Here is a 21,537-nt window from a genome sequence, read left to right as displayed (position 1 = left end):
CACTTCTCTCTCTCTCTCTCTCTCTCTCTCTCTCTCTCTCACACACACACACACACACACACACACACACACAGAGGGTGGGGGGCATCAACAAAGGGTGGGGGGAGGTCATTGACAGGGGGAGGTCGTTGACAGTGTGAGGGCATCAACAGGGAGCAAGGATGTCTATAAAGGGGGAGGGTGTCCACAAAGGAGGAAAGTGTTGGCAGGAGTGGGGTGGGGTGGTGTGGTGTGGTTATAGAGGGTTGGCAACATCAAAAATCAGTGACGTCATCTAAGAGGTGGGGGGATGGTCAGAGTCAAAGGAAAGGGGGACTGAGTCAAAAATGAGGAAAGGGGAGAGTCAAGAGGGAAGAGGGACTTGGGAGGGAGGGGGGGGGGGGTTCAAAGAGCAATTGTGGGCTGTGGCAAAGGGGCGGCTGGGTTTCTGTGTGGCAAATGGATGGATGAGGGTTTTCATCAAACAGAGATCAGAGGGATTCTGTAAAAATATGGTGGTGCTCTTGCAAAGGCGGGGCACCGGAGACTCCTTCATAGAGAGGGTGGCGGGGTTCTGTTAAAGAGGTGGTGAGGTGACTGTGTAAAGAAAGGGCAGCAGGGGCTCCATCAAAGATAGGGTGGGGCATGTTAGGGCAAGGTTGACCATGTCAAAGAGCAGGCACAGGGGAAGCTGTATCAAAATGGGTGCAGGGCTATTACAAAGAGGGGGAGGGGCAGTGTCAAAGAGGGGAGTGGTGGCTGCATCAAACAAGGGGAGGGAAGTCAACTGAAATGAAATATTTTGAAAACCAGATACTAGCTTTTCTTTAATGCATTTGTAAGCCATTTTCAGTTTATGGTGAGGTAATTACACTTCATTCAAAATTACTGTGTCTCTGATAATTTTCAAATATTATGGTACATGTATCCTATCATTGTAGTGACTGTAAGCAGCAGAGAAATATGGTGAAAGAGCTGTGACGTCACACTGAAAATTGAGCAACTTTTTAAATAGCTTGCAGTAATGATAGGTTCTATCATGTTTGACTCCTGCTGTACAGCAACTACTACACTGTATTCTTGCAATCTGTACTAAAAGTCTGTGAAAAAATGTTACTATTCATTGGCTTCTGTTATTATGTCCCTTGGAGTCACTCAGATGATTATTCTACATTGAGAATTACTGTTTATAAAAAATTTATTGAGTCTTCTGTGAACACTTATGATATGAGCTACAATTTTAGTATTTCAGCACTACAAAATGTGTACACAAACTAATCATTTAAATAGAAACTCAAAGAGAGAGAGAGAGAGAGAGAGAGAGAGAGAGAGAGAGAGAGAGAGAGAAGGAGGGAGAGGGAGAATCCTACAGTAATTTGTATGAACGTCTTGATTGTGTACCTGTTCATTAGATTGTGTACAGATATGAGGCTTTCTCAATAGGACTCAGTTATCTGATGCAAGGGTGAACAGATTTTCAGGTATACACTGTCCAGTCACATTACTGTGACCTCATGTCAAAAGCTTAGATATGGTCCCCAAGGATGGATGCATACTTCTGTTGATATGGTGCACCTTCCAGAATGATAAGACCACCAGGAAATGCCATGAAAACATTCCTCAGACCATAATGCTTCCTCCAACAGCCTGGACCCTTCCGACAATTGTTGCGGGTGTTTACTTTCAGAAGTGAGCTTTCAGCCAAAAGGCCTTCTTCTAAAGTAGAAAACATACACACTTTCACATAAGCACTATTCACACACACATGACCACTGTCCCTGGCCACTAAGGCTGGATTAATAGTCAGGCTCCCAGACTGAGTCTGGCCTCAGTGGCCAGAGAGAGTGGTCATGTGTGTGCGAGTTGTGCTTAGGTGAATGTGTGTGTGTGTTTTCTACTTTAGAAGAAAGCCTTTGGGCTGAAACCTCAGATGTATAGTAGTATTTTTGCTGTGGCTGTCATGACTCTTTATCTTCTCTATTGGTGGGTAGCAATCTTTCCTTTCCATAAAATTATCACAAATAATAATACAGAGTGACATTATACTTAACGATACAATCAACAATACTTGGTAAATCTCTTTAAATACACTCCTGGAAATTGAAATAAGAACACCGTGAATTCATTGTCCCAGGAAGGGGAAACTTTATTGACACATTCCTGGGGTCAGATACATCACATGATCACACTGACAGAACCACAGGCACATAGACACAGGCAACAGAACATGCACAATGTCGGCACTAGTACAGTGTATATCCACCTTTCGCAGCAATGCAGGCTGCTATTCTCCCATGGAGACGATCGTAGAGATGCTGGATGTAGTCCTGTGGAACGGCTTGCCATGCCATTTCCACCTGGCGCCTCAGTTGGACCAGCGTTCGTGCTGGACGTGCAGACCGCGTGAGACGACGCTTCATCCAGTCCCAAACATGCTCAATGGGGGACAATCCGGAGATCTTGCTGGCCAGGGTAGTTGACTTACACCTTCTAGAGCACGTTGGGTGGCACGGGATACATGCGGACGTGCATTGTCCTGTTGGAACAGCAAGTTCCCTTGCCGGTCTAGGAATGGTAGAACGATGGGTTCAATGTACCGTGCACTATTCAGTGTCCCCTCGACGATCACCAGTGGTGTACGGCCAGTGTAGGAGATCGTTCCCCACACCATGATGCTGGGTGTTGGCCCTGTGTGCCTCAGTCGTATGCAGTCCTGATTGTGGCGCTCACCTGCACGGCGCCAAACACGCATACGACCATCATTGGCACCAAGGCAGAAGCGACTCATCGCTGAAGACGACACGTCTCCATTCGTCCCTCCATTCACGCCTGTCGCGACACCACTGGAGGCGGGCTGCACGATGTTGGGGCGTGAGCGGAAGACGGCCTAACGGTGTGCGGGACCATAGCCCAGCTTCATGGAGAGGGTTGCGAATGGTCCTCGCCGATACCCCAGGAGCAACAGTGTCCCTAATTTGCTGGGAAGTGGCGGTGCGGTCCCCTACGACACTGCGTAGGATCCTACGGTCTTGGCGTGCATCCGTGCGTCGCTGCGGTCCGGTCCCAGGTCGACGGGCACGTGCACCTTCCGCCGACCACTGGCGACAACATCGATGTACTGTGGAGACCTCACGCCCCACGTGTTGAGCAATTCGGCGGTACGTCCACCCGGCCTCCCGCATGCCCACTATACGCCCTCGCTCAAAGTCCGTCAACTGCACATACGGTTCACGTCCACGCTGTCGCGGCATGCTACCAGTGTTAAAGACTGCGATGGAGCTCCGTATGCCACGGCAAACTGGCTGACACTGACGGCGGCGGTGCACAAATGCTGCGCAGCTAGCGCCATTCGACGGCCAACACCGCGGTTCCTGGTGTGTCCGCTGTGCCGTGCGTGTGATCATTGCTTGTACAGCCCTCTCGCAGTGTCCGGAGCAAGTATGGTGGGTCTGACACACCGGTGTCAATGTGTTCTTTTTTCCATTTCCAGGAGTGTATTATAATGCTCCAGAAATTCAGACAGAGTAGAAGCAATGGTCAAGCATGAACTGTTTGAACTTTGCTTTAAATGTATTTAATGTCAGTGCCATTTTAAGTAATCTTCTGCCTAGTTTCATAAGAGTGAAAATCTTAGATATGTTTTAAGATGTCTTCTTCTAAAGTTATCCCTTCTGTAGATATTAGTATGTCATGTAAGTGGTCTGCAGGAACCACTGCATTTAGCTTGCTTTATCACTCTGATAATCTTTTCCTGTATTTTAAATTTGTGTATTTTTTCTTTTTTTTATATAAATTTGTAGAATTCCCCAATTTGCACCAGTTGCAACCGTGTTGCCATTATACCGTGTTACCAATGATGGGCAGCATTTATTATGAGAGAAAATTCTATTAGCAAACAGAAGGGTATTCAGCTTTTTGTTTAGATTGTTAAGGTGCAGTGCCTTCTTCAAATCCTCCTGAATACATTTGTCTAAGAATTTTGTATCACTCATATGTAAGACAGTTTTCACTCAGAGTGGAAAACAGTGTTTGGAAGTTGGAGGTTTTGTATGGTCTGGAAATTAACTGACAATTTTTTCAAACTTTATGATGAATCTTTTGGTTCTGAACCATGGTGCTCAGTTTCGCACAACTGATGTTGCAGTTTTCTGAAGGTCATCTTCACTGAGTGATCTAATTAGAATATTAGTCTCATCTGCAATGAGTACTGTTGTTCTATAACTTTTTTCAGCCAAATCATTTGCATAAAGCAAAGCAAGGCAGGTTCCAGAACTGACCATTGTAGGAGTCCATACTTGATGTCCTGCTCATTAGTGTAGCAACTAGAGATTCTTCTTGTCATATTGTCTTTGTACTTTATTTCTGTAATCTACTGATTGCCAAGGTACGACTGGATCCACCTTACAGAATGGCATCTAACTCCAAAATTACTTCACTGAAATGAGAGAATATCAGGACCACTGACATTGAAGGCTTTACTAAGATCAAGAAATATACAAGATATCTGTTTTTATCATCCACTGCAGTTAGTTTTTCATTTAAAGAGGGAACGCATGCCAACTGTGTTAACTTTCCAGCTCTGAACCCATGTCGTGAGTCATTTACAGCATTTCTTTACTTAAGAAGATTGAAAATTTTACAAGAAACATTTTTTTCTATAATTTTGCTGAATCGCAGCATAACTAGTATTGGCCTATAGGTAATAATTTCACATTTGACACAGTCTTATGCACAGGTTTTACTTTTGCAGTTTTTAGTCTATTTAGGGATACATCATTCTCAAATGATGAGTTTACATTGTCTACTAGTGGTTTTGAAATAAAAGTTTGGTATTTTTGATGATAGCATCTAGTATCTCATCAGCACCCATTGAATATTTATTAGGTAATTTAGTATAGTTCCTCAGGTACTGATGGATACATGAATAAAATCTATGTATGAATGCTCTGATCTGGCTGTATGCTATTATTGCCTAGCTGCTTTTTATGATATGTATTTACCAACTGCTGAGATATGTTTGTTAACTGCACCATGATTAACCTACCTTGTGCCTATTTTCCTTTTTATGTTCTCCCAGATTGTTTTAGTTTTATTCCTGGAATTACATACTAGTCTGTCTATTTTTTATTTCTGAAATAATGTGTGTTGGTATTCATTAGTACTTTCTGAAGTAGGTAATGACATCAATTCCCTTATTTTGCTTTCTAATATTCATATAATCTCCACTGATTTTGACATGATATCTCTATCCCTGCATGTTTGTTTTTTGAACAGATTAAATGTGATTTTTTCCTTGGGCGAAGCCATTTAAAAAAAAAAATTTGAGCATAGTGACCAATAAAACTTGTGTTTACCACTTACGTGCTACAAGGAGATTTTTGTGTATTTATCAAACTCTGGTCAGTGATGTATGCTGCCATTTCTTTTTTCCAAGTTGGTTCATCAGTTGTAATAGTGCTTTTATTGTAAAGCTGTAGGAAATCTTGGAATTTCTTGGACTTCAAGAAATCAGTATGAAGTTATCACATATGATTATATTTTTCATGAGAGAATTAATTGTCTTCCAGAAATGTCTCCATGTGACCACAAAACACTTTTTTGTTTCCATATGATGACCTGTCTATGCAAACAATAACTGTATTTTGCCTTGATACATCAACTATACAGAGTTCTTTATCTTTTTCATTATTATAGTTAGTTACACTTCTGAATTCCATGTTTTCTCTAATGTATATACAGCTACGGTACACCCATACCTAAATAGTTGCCTACAAAACATGTTTGCTAGTTTGAACTGATGGTTGTATGACAGCTTTCATGTGTCTTGACTAAGCAAAAGTTCGGTAAAGCATAAGCCAGCAATATCAATCAGGTCATTTAAGATTATGTATATTTCATTAAGTTTATTGGACAGGAATTGAATGTTCTGATGGAGCGTGGACAGCGCATGTCAAAAATGTCAAAGTTCTATGAAGAATGAAGAAAGAGAAAGAAGTACTGGCCACCGTGAAAGCAAGACACATCATGCGGAACAACAACACATACCATCTCCTCCAGACATCCTCCAAGGAAAAATACGAGGGAAGAGAAACGTTGGCCAGAGAAGAATATCCTGGCTTAAGAACATCAGAATGTGGACATCTAAAATATCTACAGAGCTATTTAGAGCTGAAAGTGACAGGAGAAGCACTGCCAAGATGGTTGTCAACACCTGGAATGGATAGGAAGAAGAAGAAAAAGAAGAAGAAGAAGAAGAAGGAGTAACTTGAAGTTAGGTACAGACAACAGACACACATCAAAAAAAGTTTTGCATCACCTCGGTTTCAAGAGTTCCGAAATCTGTACAGAAAATTTGAATAGAGGTCAACATAAGTATCATTTCCACCCTTTTCACTGCTCATGAAAATCACACATTGCATGTTGTACCACCATACAGCGAGACCTTCAGAAATAGTGGTCCAGATTGCTGTACACACCAGTACCTCTAATACCCCACAACACGTCCTCTTGAATTGATGTGTGCATGTATTCATCATGGTATACTATCCACAAGTTCATCAAGGCACTGTTGGTCCAGATTGACCACGCAGAATCCATGAAGACGAATGCCTCACCAGTATGCTGCTGATATGGTTGTGCTGTCTGTCAGAGGATGGCATTCACATATTGTACAGCTGTTACAGCAGCACCCATGACCATCAGCAGTGTACGTCAGCCCCACATAATGCCACCCCAAAACATCAGGGAACCTCTACCTTGCTCCACTCGCTGCACAGTGTGTTTAAGGTGTTCAGCCTGACCAGGTTGCCTCCAAACACGTCTCTGATGATTGTCTGGTTGAAGGCATAAGTGACACTCATCAGTGAAGAGAACGTGATGCCAATCCTGAGCGGTCCATTCGATATGTTGTTGGGCCCATCTGTACCGCACTGCATGGTACCGTGGTTGCAAAGGTGGACCTTGCCATGGACGTTGGGAGTGAAGTTGCGCATCATGCAGCTTATTGCCCACAGTTTGAGTTGTAACACGACGTCCTGTGGCTGCACGAAAAGGATTATTCAACATGGTGACATTGCTGTCAGGGTTCCTCTGAGCCATAATCCATAGGTAATGGTCATCCACTGCAGTAGTAGCCCTTGGGCAGCCTGAGCAAGGCATGTCCTCGATGGTTCCTGTCTCTCTGTATCTCCTCCATATCCGAACATCACTTTGGTTCACTCCGAGATGCCAGGACACTTCCCTCGTTGAGAGCCCATCCTGGCACAAAGTAACAGTGTGGACGCAATTGAACCATGGTATTGACCGTCTAGGCATGGTTGAACTGCAGACAACGGCTGGCCGGAGTGGCCGAACGGTTCTAGGCGCTACAGTCTGGAACCGCGTGACCACTACGGTCGCAGGTTCGAATCCTGCCTCGGGCATGGATGTGCGTGATGTCTTTAGGTTAGTTAGGTTTAAGTAGTTCTAAGTTCTAGGGGACTGATGACCACAGCAGTTAAGTCCCATAGTGCTCAGAGCCATTTTTGCAGACAACGCGAGCCGTGTACCTCCTTCCTGGTGGAATGACTGTAACTGATCGGCTGTTGGACCCACTCTGTCTAATAGGCACTGCTCATGCACGGTTGTTTACATCTTTGGGTGGGTTTAGTGACATCTCTGAAAATTCGAAGGGACTGTGAGTGTGATACAATATCCACAGTCAATGTCTGTCTTCAGGAGTTCTGAGAACCAGGGTGAAGCAAAACTTTTTTTGATGTGTGTATTATTTCTTGCTTGATCACTTACTTCACTTTTTGCAGGACTGTCTCTAATAGGAAAAAAAAATCCTGATTTTTTTCCAGGTGTGGCATTCTTCTTGTTGACTTTTGGCTTATTGATTCCCTGGATGTGAGATTCTGACTTTCTTCTGTTGAATCATTTCCAACTTGCACTTTATTACTCATATATCCATTAATGACTGCCTTGTTACTACATTTGTAGTTTTAAATTCAGACGCAACACTTGTGTTACTGTTTCTTCCTGTTTGCTTGTTTCTGTTCACATACTGGTCCACAATTGTCCATTTGTTCTTGTTTGGGATTTTCACTTCATGATAGTCATTTTTACCTGTTATTTCACTTCAGGAAAGTTTTTACCTGTTTGTCCATTTGTGTTTGGTTTATTACTGTGCTAGGGCCATACATACAAAAGAGGCAAACCTATGTCAGTCTTTCCATATCTGTTTAAATTTGACCATTAACTATATATTCATTTATTTCTGGTTGTTCAAGTTCAAAATTCACAGTCAGTCTCTACCTTCACAGATCTGTGGCAGTACTAATTTTTTTTCTATCATGATGTGATTCACAGATTTGATGTTTCCTTTCATGTCTTGGACATCATATGTAAGAGGTGCTGGATGAATTATTATGTTATTTTGTGTATTAGTTTCAGTATGAATTCCAGAGGATCTGCCATGTTTTTGTGAAACACTTTCAGAGATTTTTCTGTGTAATTTGAGCCACCAACAACTATTGACATTTTTTCACCAAGAAGTTATCAGGTACTTTGTACATCTTTTTAAAAACTTCCTCAATTGGTTCAATGGGTTTGATAACACTTTGCATAATGAAATGATTACCTAACTTGTCCTCACAGTTTCTGCCTTGACTATCACTTATGATAAGAACTTGGTCTCATTGATGATCTGTTGCCGTATACTTGGTGAATGGTTCAGCTCAGGATAACCACATGAATTACTTAAATTATTAGCACATCAAATGTCTGATGTCATATTTAAAAAAAAAAGCCAAAATCTAGATAGTAAGAAGATAAATATAATAATACACAGTCAAATGGCAGTTTACTCTTTTAAAAAAACTATGACAAAAATTCACCTTAACATTTTGGTAGGAATACATCAGCAGTTTTGTGAAGAAGGTTCTAATGTGATTCATGCAGCTGAGAATAAAACCATTTCACTCATTATTATCCAAGTCATTTCATTTTATTTTTATTAATCCCAGAAATCTTACAGCATGTCATTACACATATATAATGGACAAGTCACCAGGAGAGCTTTCTTATGATCACTCAAAGCCACAATCTTCCTTCAATTATCAGTCAACGGATTCAGAAAAATTTGTTTTTTTTTGCACAAAAGTAAAAGAACAAAATGGTAAATATCCTAGAATTACTAGTCTCTACAGGCTGGAATATCAGCAATATAAGGAAAACTATAGATTGCTACTCACCATAAAGATAACACATTGAGTTACAGACAGGCACAACAAAAAAGACTGTTACACATTCAGCTTTTGGACACAGCCTTCTTCTGGAAAGAAAACCACACACACACACACACACACACACACACACACACACACACACACTAACACAAACATATTCATTTCTTCACAAAAGCAAGCACACCTCAAGCGTACATCACCAGCATGCATTCCAAGACAAGCTGCTGAAGATACAGGTCAGGTGTGCTTCTTGCTTGTGTGAATAAACATGTGTGTGTGTGTGTGTGTGTGTGTGTGTGTGTGTGTGTGTGTGTGTGTGTGTGTGTGTGTGTGTGGTTTTCCTTTTCTGAAGAAGGCTTTGGCTGAAAGCAAATTGAGTAACAGTCTATTTGTTGTCCCTGTCTGCAACTCACTGTGTCATCTTTACAGTGAGTAGCAATGTATCCTTATCCTCATACAGTTGTTTGTGTATGTGCATCATGTATCCATGATCCTTTATTCAGCAATTTGACACATATCAGGGGTCTAAGTACACTGATTCTGTAGCAGAATGATATTCACTGAAATCTGCAGCAATTTTGTATCCAGATGTGCACTTTGCAAAATGCTGCTGTGTGTCACAGAGTGTATTTTCATAGAGGAACTCCAGTTTCCCTGCATCCTAATAATGAAGAAAAACCTGCTACTTGCTTTGCTTAAGACTGAACTTCATCATCATTCAAATAATATCCCCATATTAGATCGTTCTGTGATATGGTTCACTCTAATAGAGTAAATTACTACACATGCAGACTTTTGTCTTTATCAACACAATGAGCACACTGTCAAGTCTTTAGGTCTCATTGAAATTTTGGTACGACTTGTCACAGAGGAATATCACTGAAGCTGCTTAATTAAGTTTATTAAGACCAGTTTATTAAGAACGATGTCGTAACTGTGGTATTGGGGTAGTGTCTTTGATTCATAATCAAAACGTCTTCAGTCCCAGGTTTGAATCCCACCGCTGCTTAAATTTTGATTAATAATCAGCATTGGCAGCTGAAGTCTTCCAGCATAAGAAATCATCCTCATTCTGCCAATGGCCTTGTCATAGAGGGCGGAGGAGCGGACAGAGGTTCAGGGCACTGTCTTGCCCCTGAAGACGGAAGAATCAACAAAGATCAATGGCATGAGGATGCAGAAGGCAATGGAAACCACTGCATTAAAAACACGTAATGTGTATCCACAGGACGTGTCGCCTGTAATTGAAGAAGTGTTGTGATGATCTCTCCTTTAGCATAAGATTCTGGAATAGTCCCCCATTCGGATCTCTTGGAGGGGACTGCCAAGGGGGAGGTTATCATGAGAAAAAGACTGAATAATCAATGAAATAATAACATTCTACAAGTCGGGGTGTGGAACATCAGAAGCTTGAATGTGGTAGGGAAACTAGAAAATCTGAAAAGGGAAATGCAAAGGCTCAATCTAGATATAGTAGGGGTCAGTAAAGTGAAGTGGAACGAAGACAAGGATTTCTGGTCAGATGAGTATAGGGTAATATCAACAGCGGCAGAAAATAGTATAACAGCAGCAGGATTCATTATGAATAGGAAGGTAGGGCATAGAGTGTGTTACTGTGAACAGTTTAAGGATAGGGTTATTCTTATCAGAATCGACAGCAAATCAACACCAACAACAACAACAACAACAACAACAACAACAACGATAATCCAAGTATACACCCTGATGTCACAAGCTGAAGATGAAGAGATAGAGAAAATGTATGAGGATACTGAAAGGGTAATACAGTATGTAAAGGGAGATGGGGGACTGGAGTGCAGTTGTAGGGGAAGGAGTAGAAGAAAAAGTTACAGGAGAATATGGGCTTGGGGGCAAGGAATGAGAGAGGAGAAAGATTAACTGAGTTCTGTAATAAATTTCAACTAGTAACAGCAAATACTTTGTTCAGGAATCACAAGAGGAGGAGGTATACTTGCAAAAGGCCAGGTGTTATGGGAAGATTTCAGTTAGATTACATCATGGTCAGACAGAGATTCCGAAATCAGATACTGGATCATAAGGCATACCGAGGAGCAGATACAGACTCAGACCATAACTTAATAGTGATGGAGACTAGGCTGAAGTTCAAGACATTAGTCAGGAAGAATCAATATGCAAAGAAGTGGGATAAGGAAGTACTAAGGACTGGCGATATACACTTGACATTCTCTAAGGCTACAGATACAGCGATAAGGAATAGCTCAGTAGCCAGTACAGCTGAAGACGAATGGACATCCCTAAAAATGGTGATAATAGAAGTTGGGAAGGAAAACATAGGTACAAAGAAGGTAGCTGCAAATAATCCATGGGTAACAGAAGAAATACTTCAATTGGAGGAAGTACAAAAATGTCCTGGGAGACTCAGGAATACAGAAACACAAGTCGATGAGGAATGCAATGAATAGGAAGTGCAGGGAAGCTAAGACAAAATGGCTGCATGAAATATGTGAAGAAACTGAAAAAGAAACTGAAAAAGAAATGATTGTTGGTAGGACTGACTCAGCATACAGGAAAGTCAAAACAACCTTCAGTGACATTAAATGCAAGGGCGATAACATTAAGAGTGCAGTCGGAATTCCACTGTTAAATGTAGATGAGAGAACAGATAGGTGGAAATAATACATTGAAAGCCTCTATGAGAGGGAAAGATTTGACTGATGTGATAGAAGAAGAAACAGGAGTCAATTTAGAAGAAATATGGGACCCGGTATTAGAATCAGAATTTAAAACAGCTTTGGACGACTTAGATCAAATAAGACAGAAAGGATAGAAAACATTCCATCAGAATTTCTAAAATCGTTGGAGGAAGTGGCAACAAAACAATTATTCACGTTGATGTGTGGAATGTATGAGTCTGGTGACATAACCATCTGACTTCCGGAAAAACATCATCCACACCATTCTGAAGATAAGAGCTGACAAGTGTGAGAATTATCGCACAATCAGCTTAACAGCTCATGCATCCAAGTTGTTGACAAGAATAATACACAGAAGAATGGAAAAGGAAACTGAGGATGCACTAGATGATGATAAATTTGGCTTTAGGAAAGGTAAATGCATGAGAGAGGCAATTCTGACATTGTGGTTAATAATGGATGCAAGACTAAAGAAAAATCAAGACAAATTCATAGGATTTGTTGACCTGGAAAAAGCGTTTGACAATGTAAAATGGTGCAAGATGTTCAAAATTCTGAGAAAAATAGGGGTAAGCTACAGGAAGAGATAGGTTATATACAATATATACAACAGCCAAGAGGGAATACTAAGAGTGGACGACCAAGAACGAAGTGCTCATATTAAAAAGGGTGTCAGACAAGGATGTAGTCTTTTGTCCCTACTGTTCAATTTGTACATCAAGGAAGCAATGATGGAAATGAAAGAAAGGTTTAGGAGTGGAATTAAAAAATTCAAGGTGAAAGGATATCAATGATACGATTTGCTGATGACATTGCTATCCTGAAAGAAAGTGAAGAAGAATTGCGTGATCTTCTGAATGGAATGAACAGTCTAATGAGTACAGACTATGGATTGAGAGTAAATTGAAGAAAGATGAAGGTAATGAGAAGTAGTAGAAATGAGAACAGTGAGAAACTTAATATCAGGATCAATGGTCATGAAGTAGATGAAGTTAAGGAATTCTGCTACCTATGCATTAAAATAACGAGTGATGGATGGAGCAAGGAGGACATCAAAAGCAGACTGGCAAATGACAAAAAGGGCATTCCTGGCCAAGAGAAGTCTACTAATACCAAATATTGGCCTTAATTTGAGGAAGAAATTTCTGAGAATGTACGTCTTGAGTACAGCATTGTATGGTAGTGAAACATGGACTCTGGGAAAACTGGAACAGAAGAGAATTGAAGCATTTGAGATGTGGTGCTACAGACTAATGTCAAAAATTAGGTGGACTGATAAGGTAAGGAATGAGGTGGTTTTGTGCAAAATCGGAGAGGAAAGGAATACATGGAAAACACTGATAAGAAGAGGGGACAGGATGATAGGACATCTGTTATGACATGAGGGAAAGCCTTCCATGGTACTAGAGGGTGCTGTAGAAGGCAGAAACTGTAGAGGAAGACAGAGATTGGAATACATCCAGCAAATAATAGAGGAAGTAGGTTGCAAGTGCTACTCTGAGATGAAGAGGTTACATAGGAGAGAATTCATGGCGGGGCGGATCAAACCAGTAAGAAGACTGATGAAAAAAAAAGACCAGTATATGAAAGATTCATTCCATAATGAGTAACAAGGGGCAAATGGTGAACCACGTACATTCACATGCGAGGCATATTCTACAAGTGAGAGAGATTGAAAGAAAATATATCCATTATAAAATGCTTTTATTGGCAGTTTTAATTTGCTGCAAACCTATTTAATGTTTCCACATAATCACAATACATGTGTAAGCACTTTTTTTAATGTTACATAGCTTCTTTACCTCCTCCGCATAGAAGTTCTCCACCTGGGAAAAATAATTTTCATTTCCTCATCACCTTCAAATTTATGTCTACCAAGCCTTTTTTCAAGTAAAAGAAAACACAGTAGTTTCTGGGTGTGGGGTCAGGGTAATTAAGTGGTGGTCAAAAAGTTTCCAATGGAAAGAGTTAATGTTACTCCTACAAGGAATCCCTTGAGTGCGAGGTCGCAAAAGACCAATGATGTTTACAGCATTCGATGGCCCATATATTGTCTGCCATGCAACCATAGTATATGCTGCTAATGGCAACAGGGAGTGGGAGTGGAGGTATCTAATGGTGAGCAAAGCATGATACTACAGAGTATAGTTGAACTTCTTAGTCAACGAGTAACTTGCTACAGTGCTTGGGGTGTTTATATAAAGAACGGCAGTGACAATGATAAACAAAGCAAACATTGCACTATATCTACAACAACAGTTGCTGAAGTTGACATTTCATCAGAAATTTGTAGATGAGTTACACAAATTTATCCCATTGTTCAGTAAGGAATTTGTTTTCAGTGCCAACCAATCAGGATTTAAAGAGGAAATGTATGTGAAAGGAACCCTGAAAATTAGAAATACCAAGAGTTGTATCAAGATCAACTAAAATCAGTGGCTTAATGCATTTGTATACAATTATATCTGTTGTTTATCTGGATGATAAATTGGCTGGAAAGTTATGTATTGTGCTGTGAGAAGTTAAAGGTGTTCTGCCCCCTATATTTGTTTCTTGTGTGCATGATATTGCAAAGGCAGTAGGGAATATTTACGTCACAGAAAGCAAGACTGGAAAAATGAGCATGAGAGAACTACAACTATGGTACGAGTACTGCTTTTGGCCAATAGCTGGTCAAAATAACTTGCTTTTGCTCAATTGCTGGTCTACATATAAAAATCAAAGTTCTTTAGAGCAAACTAACCCTCCTGAAAAGTGTGTGACACTGCAATTCATACCACCTGGAAACACTGGAAAAATTCAGCCTCTGGATGTTCATTTCTTCTGTGCCTATAAAACATATTAACACACTGTCTGCAGCTAAAGGATAGCCAGTTTCACTATAAGCTCCATGACAGACCGTTCCACACTATGTTGCATTTCATCACATTCCATCATTTCTCATCACCTCACTACACAAATATGATTCTAGAGTGGATACCTAGCTGGACATCCAGCATGGATCGTAACTACCAAGGAGTTCAACTCTGATTTTGATGGTGCAAACCTTGTGATCACTGTGGCATGCAGTTTTCCATTTGGTGTTCATGATGCAAGATAATGGTTTGTTTTGAACATTTCTTGAATTTTGACTATATCCATTTTGTGAAGTGTAATACATATATCCCATAAAAGGTTGATCTCTGCACCTCTACATCTACATCTACATCTACATCCATACTCCGCAAGTCACCTGACGGTGTGTGGCGGAGGGTACCTTCAGTACCTCTATCGGTTCTCCCTTCTATTCCAGTCTCGTATTGTTCGTGGAAAGAAGGATTGTCGGTATGCCTCTGTGTGGGCTCTAATCTCTCTGATTTTATCCTCATGGTCTCTTCGCGAGATATACGTAGGAGGGAGCAATATACTAAAAAATGGCTCTGAGCACTATGGGACTTAACATCTATGGTCATCAGTCCCCTAGAACTTAGAACTACTTAAACCTAACTAACCTAAGGACAGCACACAACACCCAGCCATCACGAGGCAGAGAAAATCCCTGACCCCGCCAGGAATCGAATCCGGGAACCCGGGCGTGGGAAGCGAGAATGCTACCGCACGACCACGAGATGCGGGCGGAGCAATATACTGCTTGACTCTTCGGTGAAGGTATGTTCTCGAAACTTTGACAAAAGCCCGTACCGAGCTACTGAGCGTCTCTCCTGCAGAGTCTTCCACTGGAGTTTATCTATCATCTCCGTAATGCTTTCGCGATTACTAAATGATCCTGTAACGAAGCGCGCTGCTCTCCGTTGGATCTTCTCTCTGTCTTGTATCAACCCTATCTGGTACGGATCCCACACTGCTGAGCAGTATTCAAGCAGTGGGCGAACAAGCGTACTGTACCCTACTTCCTTTGTCTCCCAGACATTCATTTCCTTTCACCCTCCTGGTGCCCATGTTGTAAGCCATAAGCAGCTAATATTTTAACTGTCATAATTGCTAATGCTACACTTTCAAATTAGATTTACTAAGGACTGAACTTGCAACCTCACACTCAAGTGGTTCCTTGTTAGTACATGAAGCAATGCATGGAGGTACATTATCATTGAGGTATACTATTGCATGTGAAAGTTTCCCATGCTGTCAATTTTGTGTTTAATTTGTCAGTCTGGTGAGCATTTCACATTAGACGGTACATGTGAAATACTTGTTTCATTAAATCAACTAAAGAATGCCCTTCTGCTCCCACAAAATGGTACCCATTGTTTTTCAACTTGGGTAATGTGTCTGCTTGTGTTTGTTTGGTTTGGGTAAAGATGAATGGCACCACTACATTGGCCATTTTGATTTTGCATTGGTACAGGATGTCCATTTCTCTTTTCCTGCAACAATGTGGGAAGACAAATCGTATCCACCTTACCAATACTGATACAAAAATGCACATTCTCTTAACATTCTTTCTCTTTGTATTGGTCCATAAATATTTCTAGTACCCACCATGCACACAGTTAGTGATATTCAAGCATTACCCTGATAATCATGTAAATAAATGTGTGCCCAATATTACGAAACTCATCAGCCAGAGCGCCAATCATCAACAGTCAATTAGAGCACTGTTTTTCATCCACACGTTGCACAATTTAATTGGTCTGGATATCTGACCTCCCACACCACTCTTCACCATGGACTTCTGTACAGCCATTTTTGAAGTGTCAACACCACTGTCGCCTTCACACATTACTTTAGGTCCATAAACTAGGCATGCTGGTGAATCTGAAGAGCTGTAAATCCTTTTGCAGACAAAAATTGGATCACAGAATGTAGTTTGCAATAGGAGGGAGTGAAGATTTTTGAAGGCATTATTGTTTGCTTCCACTGACAGCTGTAAACCTACTGAAACAAAAATGGCTTTGTGGCTTTCTAAACAGTCAATAGATGATATTGCATCTATGCAACTTTTGTTCTGAGCTGCCAACATTTAAATATAAGCAAATGGCTCTTACTTTTCAAATAAACCTTATATGTAGTCTGGCAGAATGAATTGGAGGATTTGAGTCACACATTATGGCAACATCATTGTCCCTGCATTGAGGAAAGACTGTAATGCGTAATTACAACCTTGTGGAGTTCAGATAATTGAGCATTTGCCATCAAGGAATAAAAAGTAACTAGTCTCCCATCACAGTTTGGCACTGCAGACATGCCTTGGCCCTAACATTGTCAGGTCACTTCCTGTGGCACATCATTCGTAATAACCCGTACTTCCACCTACACAAATTACAAGTCATACAGAAACTGAACAAACACAATAAAGTTGGTTGAAAAACCTTTGACCTGTGCTTCCTCGAACTTTTAGCAGGCAACCTGCTGATGTGAAACAACATACTGATGTCACATAAGACCCATTTTCATCTAGACAGTGGTGCAAGTAAACAGAATTACAGGTGCTGGGTGCAATGAAACCAAGGTATTCCTCTTCAGCTGCAGGAGAAATCCCAGCAGATGATGTAAACTTCTGTTCGCTGGCTGGAGGAATGCACAGAATGCAATGGTGATGATCTCTACAGTGTTACATTTCAAACTAAGTAAAGAGCACACATGATGTGTAATGGTATACTTTTTCTTCATTTTCAGTATGTGTTGCAATAAATTTGTCAATTTGTTTGGTAGTTATGCTCTTTTTATATCACACTATTCATTCTGCCAAATCCTGTACTGACATACTACATGCTTGTCACTTCATGGGTATGCCAAAAGTATAGACATGTTTGCTTCATCAACTGAAAGATAACATTTACTCTCAAGTTCATGCCAAAGCAAATAATCATGATGAAGAGCAGACTCTCAGCATTCATGTTTGTAGGATATATATGTTCTTAACACAATGTGTGTCCTCAAGATGTTAGATATGTTACACAGCAGTGCAAGAGACACTATATTGGTGAAGCTTTTTCCCTGGCCATGAGGTATGTCACGACAAGTGCACATGATACTGGAGTAAAGAACTTCCTGCATATCTTAGATACCTACTTTTTTCAGAGCACGGCTTTAGCATTGAGAATGCATTGTGGAAATTTTGACTACTTCCATGGCACCTTCCTCATACTATGAGGAACACATTAAGGATGTACATGAGGGCATTTTGTTGTTTTTAATCTGCCTGCTGAGAGAGTGTAATTAGTCCAAGACATCCATAGTTCTCTTTAAAGATGGAAGTTTGGAGGAGTCTCCAGCCTTCTTAATAGATACTGCTTCATATAAAATTAATGAATCTGCCACCATCTGTGAATGTTTTTGTTGTACTTATCCTAAGGTTTTAGTTACAAAATTCAACAGCAAGAGGAAGAAAAGAAGTTTGATTGCCTAGAAAATTTGTTACATTTAATTATATGGTAATCAGTTCATCAATTCATTAATTAGACTTTATCAAGAAATCATGTCACAACATCTGTGGTAGAATTATGAGTAAAAAAATTGTCCTGTGTTAAATGTCCTTGAATGTCAACAAAGTATAGGTAAACATTTGGCACTCATAATGTTGCACTAGGTTTGGAATATCAGATACAGCATTAAGGCAGATAAATACCATGATATCAGTTCAGATTGTTTCTGATAATTCCTTCATAATCATAACCCTACAATTCAACAAAGATGAAAAGATAGGGAGAGATCGAGTTGCCATTATGAAGCAGTAAACCTAGGCCAGCAGTCATACAGAAGATACCAGAGAGACTGCACACTAATTAAACAACACACAGGGAGCTCCATGAACAGGGAATTGCTCCAGGCCAAGGTACTAATGGTAATGTAAGACCTCCTTCACTTCAGATACTGTACTCTCTCTGAAAGAACTTCCAAACATCAAGGACACAAAACCACTTCCTTCATTGTCTCTCAACCATCCCCACCCCATTACCACCTGAATCCCAGATCCTTATCCTTAATAGCTGACATCAATCCCTTATGCAACAATATCTCCCATGCCCATGGCCTTTCTGTTCTTGAATTCTACCTGTCCCACTCTCCTACAAAATCCATCACGTGATTCCTTAGAGACCAGACTAATTACATCATGACCCTTAAGAAGCACTTCTTCAAGATTAACATATACAAACAAATCTAAGGCATCACCTTGACCACCCATACAACACCCTCAAATGCCATTGTGTTCATGGGCCATCCAGGGGAACCCTCCCGATCCACCTTAGATTTTAAGCCCCTTATATGGTTTCATTCATTGATGATATCTTCATGATATGTAGCCACAGCCAATACACTTTATCCTCATTCTTCCAGAGTCCTAACACCTTCTCTCCCACCCACTTCTCCTGATATCTTCGGTCCAGCATGCCGCGTCACCAGACATGACCTCCACCTCTTTGAAACCTCCACGAAAAACCCTGTCCATATGGAGTCCACTGACACTCAACAATACCTCCATTTTGATAAGCAATCTTCTTTTCCAAACTAAAAGTATTTCCCATTAAGTCTGGCCTGCTGTGGATTACACACCTGCAGTTTTGAGCAATCTGCTGCACAGGATGCTGAAGGTATTACTAAGACATTAGCACACAGACACCACTCTCTAAACCTAGTCCACAAACAGATCTCCTGTGTCATATCCACACAAGCGGCTTTATGAAGCAACAACATCCATGAACCAGCAACAAAATATGACCCCCTGGACTGTAGTAACTTATACAAATCATTTTCAGGATGTTGATAACCCATGGTCAATCCTGAAAGTGAGGAACATCCAACCCACAATCTTTCCCACCTCATCCACAATGGTGCTCTGCTGTCCACTCAATCTATGTATTATCCTGGTCCATAATTACACCACACCTTCTCCTGAGCCCTTACCACATGGGCAGCATGCTCATTCATTTTAATTTTTCCAGACCAGTTTTTATTTTTAACAATATTTTGGGATGTATATTTCAAGAACCAGCTGCTGAATATATCTAGTAGTTAAAATAGGAGGACAAAGAACTGATCACTGCAGACTCCTAAGTTTCTTGGAGTTACTATAAACATAATCTTTTTTATGGACTGCTCAAGTAGATTGCTTAGTGAAGCATTTAAACAGTTTTGTTTATGCAATAATAGCCCTAAGTAATTTAACTGATTTAGCTATTAAGAAAATTTTCACCATTCAAGTTTTATATTTGCCGACACGGAAGTTCTGGCTGTAGAGAAGCACTATCACATGCGCTTGTTCAGAGAAGCTGTAGAAATACAAAAACACGTCAACAGTTTCAACAAGAAAGAGGAAAGCCTTAAGGTAAATGGATCCTGGCTTCCCGTACTGCAGCAAACGACCGTCGCAGGTAGCAAGAGGAGACCCGCACCGGAAATGACCAATGACCGCGGAGAAGCCCTCGGACGCTGGTGCGCCAGGTACATATAGTCTGCGGCCGCGAGCTCGGCTCCAGTTCACCACCGGCAATGGAGGGTGAAGCTTTGACAATGCCAGCCACTCGTGCTGGCGAAATGTCAGAAAAATCATTAGATGAACGTTGGCCGAAGAACCCGAGACAGAAGCCAATAGGCAGTTTGTCGTTTATATCAGTTGTTGGATACAGCATAATTTTTTTGTGTATTGAAAAAGTAAAGCTGCATGGAATGTTCAAGGCACAGAAAAAAATCATCAGAGCTATGATGGAAACAAACAATAGACAACCAAGTGAACCATTATTAAAAGCCTTGACTTAATGACAATTCCTTGTACATTCATATATAAAATACCCATCTTTGAGATTAAAACTCCCCACAACTTTTTGAAGCAATTTATTTTACACATGCTTACAAAATACTTTGCTAAACTGTATCTTAATATTGCCGCTGTTTATCACTGGGAAACACAAGTGCAAACTAAACAGTAGTTACATGTTCCAAGAGTCACTTTGAACAAAAATATCAATGACATAGTGCAAGTCAGTTCACAGAGTAGTAACGTAATTGGTATTTAAATGGCGGCTGTATGCTAATCTTTTGCAAATAAATTCACATAACGAAAAACAATACTAATTTAATAGCATAAGAATTTCTGTTTATTACAGAACACAATGAGAATGCCCAGTGCACAGTTCATGCTACAAAGTTTTTCACTGAGGACACAGTACACAGTACACACCAACCCAGCAGCTCATGTGATGTTCAATAAACATGACACTGGATTTCAGAATAACTATTTGAGAGTAAAAATCAGTAACTACCTGTTGGTGAAAGCAGTTTCAGACATGGAGAAATAACTTTCAGGGCAAGAAGCTATATTTGCATACCATACAGTTATGTGCAACCAGAGTTATAAGGGCAAGTACTGCACCACTGACATAATTAAATCTGTTTTCAACAGGAAATTCTCATGCTCATAGACAAAAACCAAATTAGTTATCATGAACACAGCCTTGCTGTTTGCTAGGAACAAATAATAAATGAACTGAAAGAAGCACAGTTTATTTCAGGGACATAGATTCTTCCAACTAAGGAAACTTAATAGTGATTAGGTTTTACAATCCACATGACACCATCGTAGAAAGAGTGTTGGAGTTGGTGAACATCAGTGTTGAAACTGTAAAGTATTTGATTTTATATGTCTTAGAGATATTGAGAAAGTCTGATGTTGAGAAGAACTTTGTAACAATTTCAGCAAACAACACAAATACCAATCA

At 40.5% G+C, this 21,537-nt stretch overlaps 1 protein-coding gene across 3 annotated transcripts in view; it reads right to left on the bottom strand.

Moving 5' to 3' along the window:
* The window catches only part of LOC126183238 (syntaxin-binding protein 5), a 976,467-nt gene that overhangs the window by 77,508 nt on the left and 877,422 nt on the right, over positions 1–21,537 (bottom strand). The window lies entirely within an intron of this gene.

Source organism: Schistocerca cancellata, chromosome 4, assembly GCF_023864275.1.
Source record: "Schistocerca cancellata isolate TAMUIC-IGC-003103 chromosome 4, iqSchCanc2.1, whole genome shotgun sequence".
In the NCBI taxonomy this organism is placed as follows: domain Eukaryota; kingdom Metazoa; phylum Arthropoda; class Insecta; order Orthoptera; family Acrididae; genus Schistocerca; species Schistocerca cancellata.
The sequence above is the reverse complement of the archived record's forward strand: the minus strand, read 5'-3'. Positions and strand labels throughout refer to the sequence as shown.